The sequence below is a fragment of the Capsicum annuum genome, chromosome 12, assembly GCF_002878395.1.
Source record: "Capsicum annuum cultivar UCD-10X-F1 chromosome 12, UCD10Xv1.1, whole genome shotgun sequence".
Taxonomy (NCBI): Eukaryota; Viridiplantae; Streptophyta; class Magnoliopsida; order Solanales; family Solanaceae; genus Capsicum; species Capsicum annuum.
The window spans coordinates 204,906,162-204,913,611 of record NC_061122.1 but is presented as its reverse complement, the minus strand read 5'-3'; positions in this window follow the sequence as shown (position 1 = coordinate 204,913,611).

The following is a 7,450-nucleotide window of genomic DNA, read 5'->3' as shown; positions in this document are numbered from 1 at the left end:
CGTTAAATATATACGTCTATAGAAGATATATACACATATATACGTACTACTTTAAATAAAATATACTACAATATATATATATATATATATATATATAAACACATACTATATATATAGTTATACACTAATTTATAAAACATATGCACATGTATATGTTAAATATATATGTCTATAGAAGATATATACACATATATATGTGCCATTCAATGTATATGTACTACTTTAAATAAAATATACTACAATATACACAAACTATATATATATAGTTATATATTAATTTATAAAACATATACACATGTATAAGTTAAATATATACGTCTATAGAAGATATATATACATATATACGTATCATTCAATAGATACATACTACTTTAAATAAAATATACTACAATATATATATATATACACACACTATATATATAGGTATACACTAATTTATAAAACATATACACATGTATACGTTAAATATATACCTCTATAGAAGATATATACACATATATACGTACAATATATATGTACTACTTTAAATAAAATATACTACAGTATATACACACACTATATATATAGTTATACATTAATTTATAAAATATATACACATGTATATGTTAAATATATACATCTATAGAAGATATATACACATATATACGTACCATTCAATAAATACGTACTACTTTAAATAAAATATAATACAATATATATATACACACACTATATATATAGTTATACACTAATTTATAAAACATATACACATGTATACGTTAAATATATACGTTTATAAAATATATATACACATATATACGTACCATTCAATATATACGTACTACTTTAAATAAAATATACTACATTATATATATACACACACTATATATATAGTTATAAACTAATTTATAAAACGTATACACATGTATACGTTAAATATATACGTCTATAGAAGATATATACACACATATACGTACCAATCAATATATATGTAATACTTTAAATAAAATATACTACAATATATATACTACAATATATACACACTATATATATAGTTACACACTAATTAATAAAGGATATACACATGTATACGTTAAATATATACGTCTATAGAAGATATATACACATATATACGTACCATTCAATATATATGTACTAATTTAAATAAAATATCCTACAATATATATACACACACACTATATATATAGTTATACACTAATTTATAAAACATATACACATGTATACGTTAAATATATACGTCTATAGAAGATATATACACATATATACGTACTACTTTAAATAAAATATACTACAATATATATATATATATATATATATATATAAACACATACTATATATATAGTTATACACTAATTTATAAAACATATGCACATGTATATGTTAAATATATATGTCTATAGAAGATATATACACATATATACGTACCATTCAATGTATATGTACTACTTTAAATAAAATATACTACAATATATATATACACAAACTATATATATATAGTTATATATTAATTTATAAAACATATACACATGTATAAGTTAAATATATACGTCTATAGAAGATATATATACATATATACGTATCATTCAATATATACATACTACTTTAAATAAAATATACTACAATATATATATATATACAAACACTATATATATAGTTATACACTAATTTATAAAACATATACACATGTATACGTTAAATATATACGTCTATAGAAGATATATACACATATATACCTACCATTCAGTATATACGTACTACTTTAAATAAAATATACTACAATATATATATACACACACTATATATATTTTTATACACTGATTTATAAAACATATACACATGTATACATTAAATATATACGTCTATAGAAGATATATACACATATATACGTACCATTCAACATATATGTACTACTTTAAATAAAATATACTACAATATATATATACTACAATATATACACACACTATATATATAGCTATACACTAATTTATAAAACATATACACATATATACGTTAAATATATACGTTTATAGAAGATATATACATATATATACGTACCATTCTATATATATGTACTACCTTAAATAAAATATACTACAATATATATATACACACACTATATATATAGTTATAAACTAATTTATAAAACATATACACATGTATACGTTAAATACATACGTCTATACTATAATATACACACACACCATATATATAGTTATACACTAATTTATAAAACCTATACACATGTATACGTACCATTCAATATATACGTACACATATAAAATATATGTACTTCTTTAAATAAAACATATGCTACTTCATATAATAAATTAATAATACTTTATAGTAAATTAGTAATATATTAAAACTATTTATTTAATTTAAACTAAAAATTCAATTTAAATCATTAAATGGAAAAAATTACAAAGTAAGGACTAAGGAGTAAATGAATGTTGAATTTTATTGATTGCAAAATGATCCAAAATTTATAATTTACATGGATGAAAAATCTCCAAATTTTGCATCATTTTTTCTCACTCATTCATATTAATATTAACGGGAACTTGCATAGGATCGTCAAAGTCAACGGAGGCAAAATCATGCATTGGATTTGATTCTGCTGAGTTCTCCCGTGAAGTCATAATGTCTTCAAGTCTCCACTCGTCGTTCGGCTCCACTTCCATTCCTTAATTTCTTCGTTCTGCTCTAATCCAATCTCTAAGGCAAACTAGAATATTCATTGCATTGCTTCCCAATGAATGTCGATTGTCTCTAAGCTGTTGTCGTCCCTGACTAAAAGCGCTCTCCGGTGCAATGGTTGTCATTGGAACATTCAGGACATCTCTAGCTAATCTTGATAGCACAGGATATTGTGCTTCATTATTCCTCCACCAATCCAATGTGTTGATCTGTCGTCTGCAATCCTCTAACGGCGATCGGAGATAATACTTCAGCTCTTCTCTATAAGTTGATGTGTAAGCTCCCTCGTCGACACTGTTCTAACAAGGTAAATCAAAAAAGTGATCAGGAAAACTAAAAGGCAAACATAGGATTATAAATTGCTTGAATATAATGAATAAAGACATCAGAAGAAGGAAAACTAAAAGGCAAACAACCTACAGCTACCATTTTAGCTATTTCTTCCTAGTCCCTTAATTTATTGTACTTTTTCATTACTTGACCGGTTGTTGGGTCCATTCTAGTTTGCGTTGGCCCACCAACATCCGCACCACCTCGTGCAATATTTAATTCTCTTTCGTGACTATCACTTATATGTCTCATTAACGTACCCGTACCCCTTTGCTTGCCTCCTCTTTTATGCTTATATATTTATTGACAAATATTGGATTGCACCTCAATATCTGATATACATTCCAAAAATTGTCATGCAATATTAGTTGGTTTACGAGCTCTTGGGGCACGAGGAAGACAGGGAGGGAGATTAACCAATTCGAATCTAACGTTAGCATTTCCTACTGCGAGTGTCTCACCAATATTTTCATCATCTTCGTCTAAATTAATCGCATCTACTTCATTTTCTTCTTCTATACCGTAATTTTTTTGAGTTTCTACATAATCCATATCGTGGGTACCTACACCTACTTCTTCCTCAAAAGGTTGATTAAGCGGTACCAGAGCCACACGGGTATATCTACTACTTGAACTACCTACACCGCTAGTAATTCATTTTTTACTACCACTACCACTTTCGGGACAAAAATTTTAACACCTTTAGTAGCGAGGTTTCTTAATTTATCCACAATATAAATTAAAATAAAAAAGATTTAAAATAACCAAATATAATAAAATTAAATATTCAATAATTAATACACTAAATAAAAATTAAACATAAGAGATGGAATGACAATACTAACTTTTGGAAGTATCCGAAGGTTGCGACTTTAGAAACTTCCACTCGTACTTTGTAATTACAAAATTAAAAAATTAAAGCGAGCACTTTAGGAAATATATAGAATATTTGAGAATTGAGAATTGAGATTTGAGAGAGAATGAGATTTGAGAGAATAAAAATTGTGTGGAAAATGATTTGAAAGTGTAGAGTATTTATAGGAATTTTTTTGGGGTTAGAAAATAATTTTAAATGTAAAAAAAAAAATTAATTAAAAGGGCCAAATTAGCCGTTTGGACCCAAAAACAGCTATATAGCCGTTCACCACGGCTAGTTAGGCCCAATCTCCAAAATTCTAAAAAAAAAAAATGAAATCGGGTCGGGCCAGTTAACCGGTTGGCCTGAACCGATTTTGGTCTTGATCGAGTTAATCGGGATAAAAAAAATTAAATCGACCCGGTACCTTACAGCCCATGGGCCGATCGGACCGGGTCAAACCGGAACGGGTCGGGCCGGATAGGGCCGGGTCAACCTGACCGTTCGACACCCTTAGTCGTATCCAACCTCTCAAATATAGGTGGTGATCTTAGGTAACAGTCGTATCCAACCTCTCAAATATAGGTGGTGATCTTAGGTAAAGTGGGGTAACTAATTATTGAGATAATAATTCATTTTACGTACTTTTATAAAATGCAAGTAGACTACACTATAGGACCAGGTGTCCTCTTTTAATCTATCGGATTATATTTCTTTTCTATATATTAGAAGAGGTGGTTTCAACATGTGAGTTTTTTGTCTTTAAATTCAATATTGAGGGTATTAAGGTCTTTAAAATAAGTTTTAAGCTCAATTTGATAATCTTTTGTGCTTGTTTTTCTAACCTCCTTAAATTTTTTAATAAAAGCTCATTCTTTTCTCTTGAATTACCAACAATACCATATAAGAAATTTACAATAATGTCATCACATGTGGCCTTGCATATATTTCCACATATGTGGGCCCCCTATCTTCCATTTATTTTTCATTTTTATTTATCTTTTTTTATGTATAAAATTATTTCAAATATATTATATTTAAGTAAATTGATTAGTAAGATGATAATTTATTATAAAAATTAATTATTGATACAATTAAATAAATTTTATTCTTTATTTAATTTCATACCAAACATATAATTTACTTTCTTTCTTATTTGTTACTATAATTTCACCTAATTTTTTTTCTTCTAATATATAGAAAAGAAAATTTCGATATGTCTGCTTATGTTGTCTTCTTCAACTGCTTCAATCGTGATTTTATTATATTGTCCCTAATTAATTATTATAAGTCATTTATATATTAAAAAAATAATATTTAATTTTAAAAAAACAGACATTTATGACATGTCTATTTCAGTTGTTTCAATCATAATTTTACTTTCTATTACATCATTTTTAATGAATTATTATAAATTATTTATATATTAAAAAATTAATAATATTTAATATAAAAAGTAAAATAGACATTTATGACATGTCTGCTTCAGCTGCTTTAATCGTAATTTTACTAAACATCATCCCTAATTAATTATTATAAATCATCTAAGTATTTAAAGCAGCTCTCCATCGATCTGTCGGCTTCAGTTGTTTGCTCCGTGATTTTACTATATCATTCCTAAGTAATTATTATAAATTACTTACATATTAAAAGATTAATAATATCTAATAAAACAACAGAATAGACATTTATGATATGTCTGCATCAACTGCTTTAATCATAATTTTACTAAATATCACCTCTAATTAATTATTATAAGCCATCTAAGTATTAAGTAAATATTATTTAATTAAAAAGATAAAATAGATATAAAATGATAAGTTAACTCTTGATGTTTTAAAATAACTTGACGTCTTAAATGAGATTTCACTTACTTTTTCCTTCACAAGTATCTTTTATAGTAATTTTATTATATCACTTCTAATTAGTTGTTGTGAGTCATTTAAGACATGTCTATTTCGTTGTTTTAATTGTGATTTTACTATATCACCTTTAATTAATTATTATGGTCATCTAAGCATCATGTAACTTAAATTGGAGTAGAAAAAGTTTTACACAATAATTAAAAGTTTAAATTATTTAGAAAATATAATTGACTATTAGTGACACAAAACTTTGGACAAGGAGAGTAGCGTATATTTTTTGAAAATTACATAAAAAATATTATAAATTACAATAATTAAAAATTTGAAATATCTAAAAATAATTTAATCTATTATATATTTTATAAAATACTTAAAAAATACTATAAATCACAATAACTAACAACTTAAAAAAATTAAATGATATAAATATTTGGTTGACTCTCGAAATTGTATCAGTTTCACTTAAATTGAAATAGAAGAAAAATATTATAAATCACAATAATTAAAATTTTAAATTATTTTTAAAATATAATTGACTATCAATGTCAAACAAGATAGAGAGAGTAACATATATTATTTAAAAATTACATAAAAAATATTATAGATTACAATATTAACAACTTAAAATATTTAAAAACATATTAAAAGTATGATTGATTATCTAAATTTAATTTGTGTCATAGAAATTGAGACAAAAAAACATATATTAAGCTCATGCTAGATCTTGGATGACTCTTAGGATGTATATGCAGTCCAACCTTTTTTTTTTTTTAGCTTTTGTTTAAATATATCAAAATTGAAAATACAAGTTCTAATACAATACATCAAACAGTGCATAAAAAATAATGTTAGCATAAATAATATCAATATTACTAATACAAGCATTATTAATGCAAACATTATTAATACATTCTATCGGCATTATTTTTGTACACTCTAACAAAAGACTACACGTTTCAATGTAAGGAACATATACAAAAGTAAAGTTCAATAAAATATCTACATAAGTATATTTTATCGTGTTCTCAAAGTCAAATAATTTAAATTAATATGCAAGATGGTAACTTATAGTTTTCTTTTCTATATAATTTTTGAAACACTTAAAATTTTAATTTAAAATATTAATTTAGTTTAACTTCAAAGAACAGGGTGACAAATAAAAGAGAAGGAAAAAATGAAAGCAAATGATGTTTATGGCGGCTTAGTAAGGAAATATAATGCGGGTTATTAATTGCAATTCACATGTAATATAATATGTAATGACTAGATAACCTTTTATCTTTTTCAACACTTATTCTCAAGTCTTATGTATCATTTTTAATCTCAAATTTTCTACTTAATGTAGCAAATCTCAATCATATGATTAAAGATATAAACTTGAGAAAAGACATTCCCCCCCCCCCCCCTCCCCCTGAACATATCCTCTAAACTCACTTTAGCACTTAAACTTAACTTTTATTTATTTACCCTCCTTAACATCTTTAAAGTGTATTTGTTTCACCCCTCAAAACTGAATACTACTCTCACAACAGAGAGTGGATTACACATGCGCCATGTCAATGCCAAATCAGTGCCACATCAGTGCCAGGTCATTGCTACGTAAGAAATTAAGATTTTTTTTAAATCCCGCACACATACTATTTTTATGTATTTTAATTTTAAAAAGCAAAAAATATATATTTACTATATATATATATATATA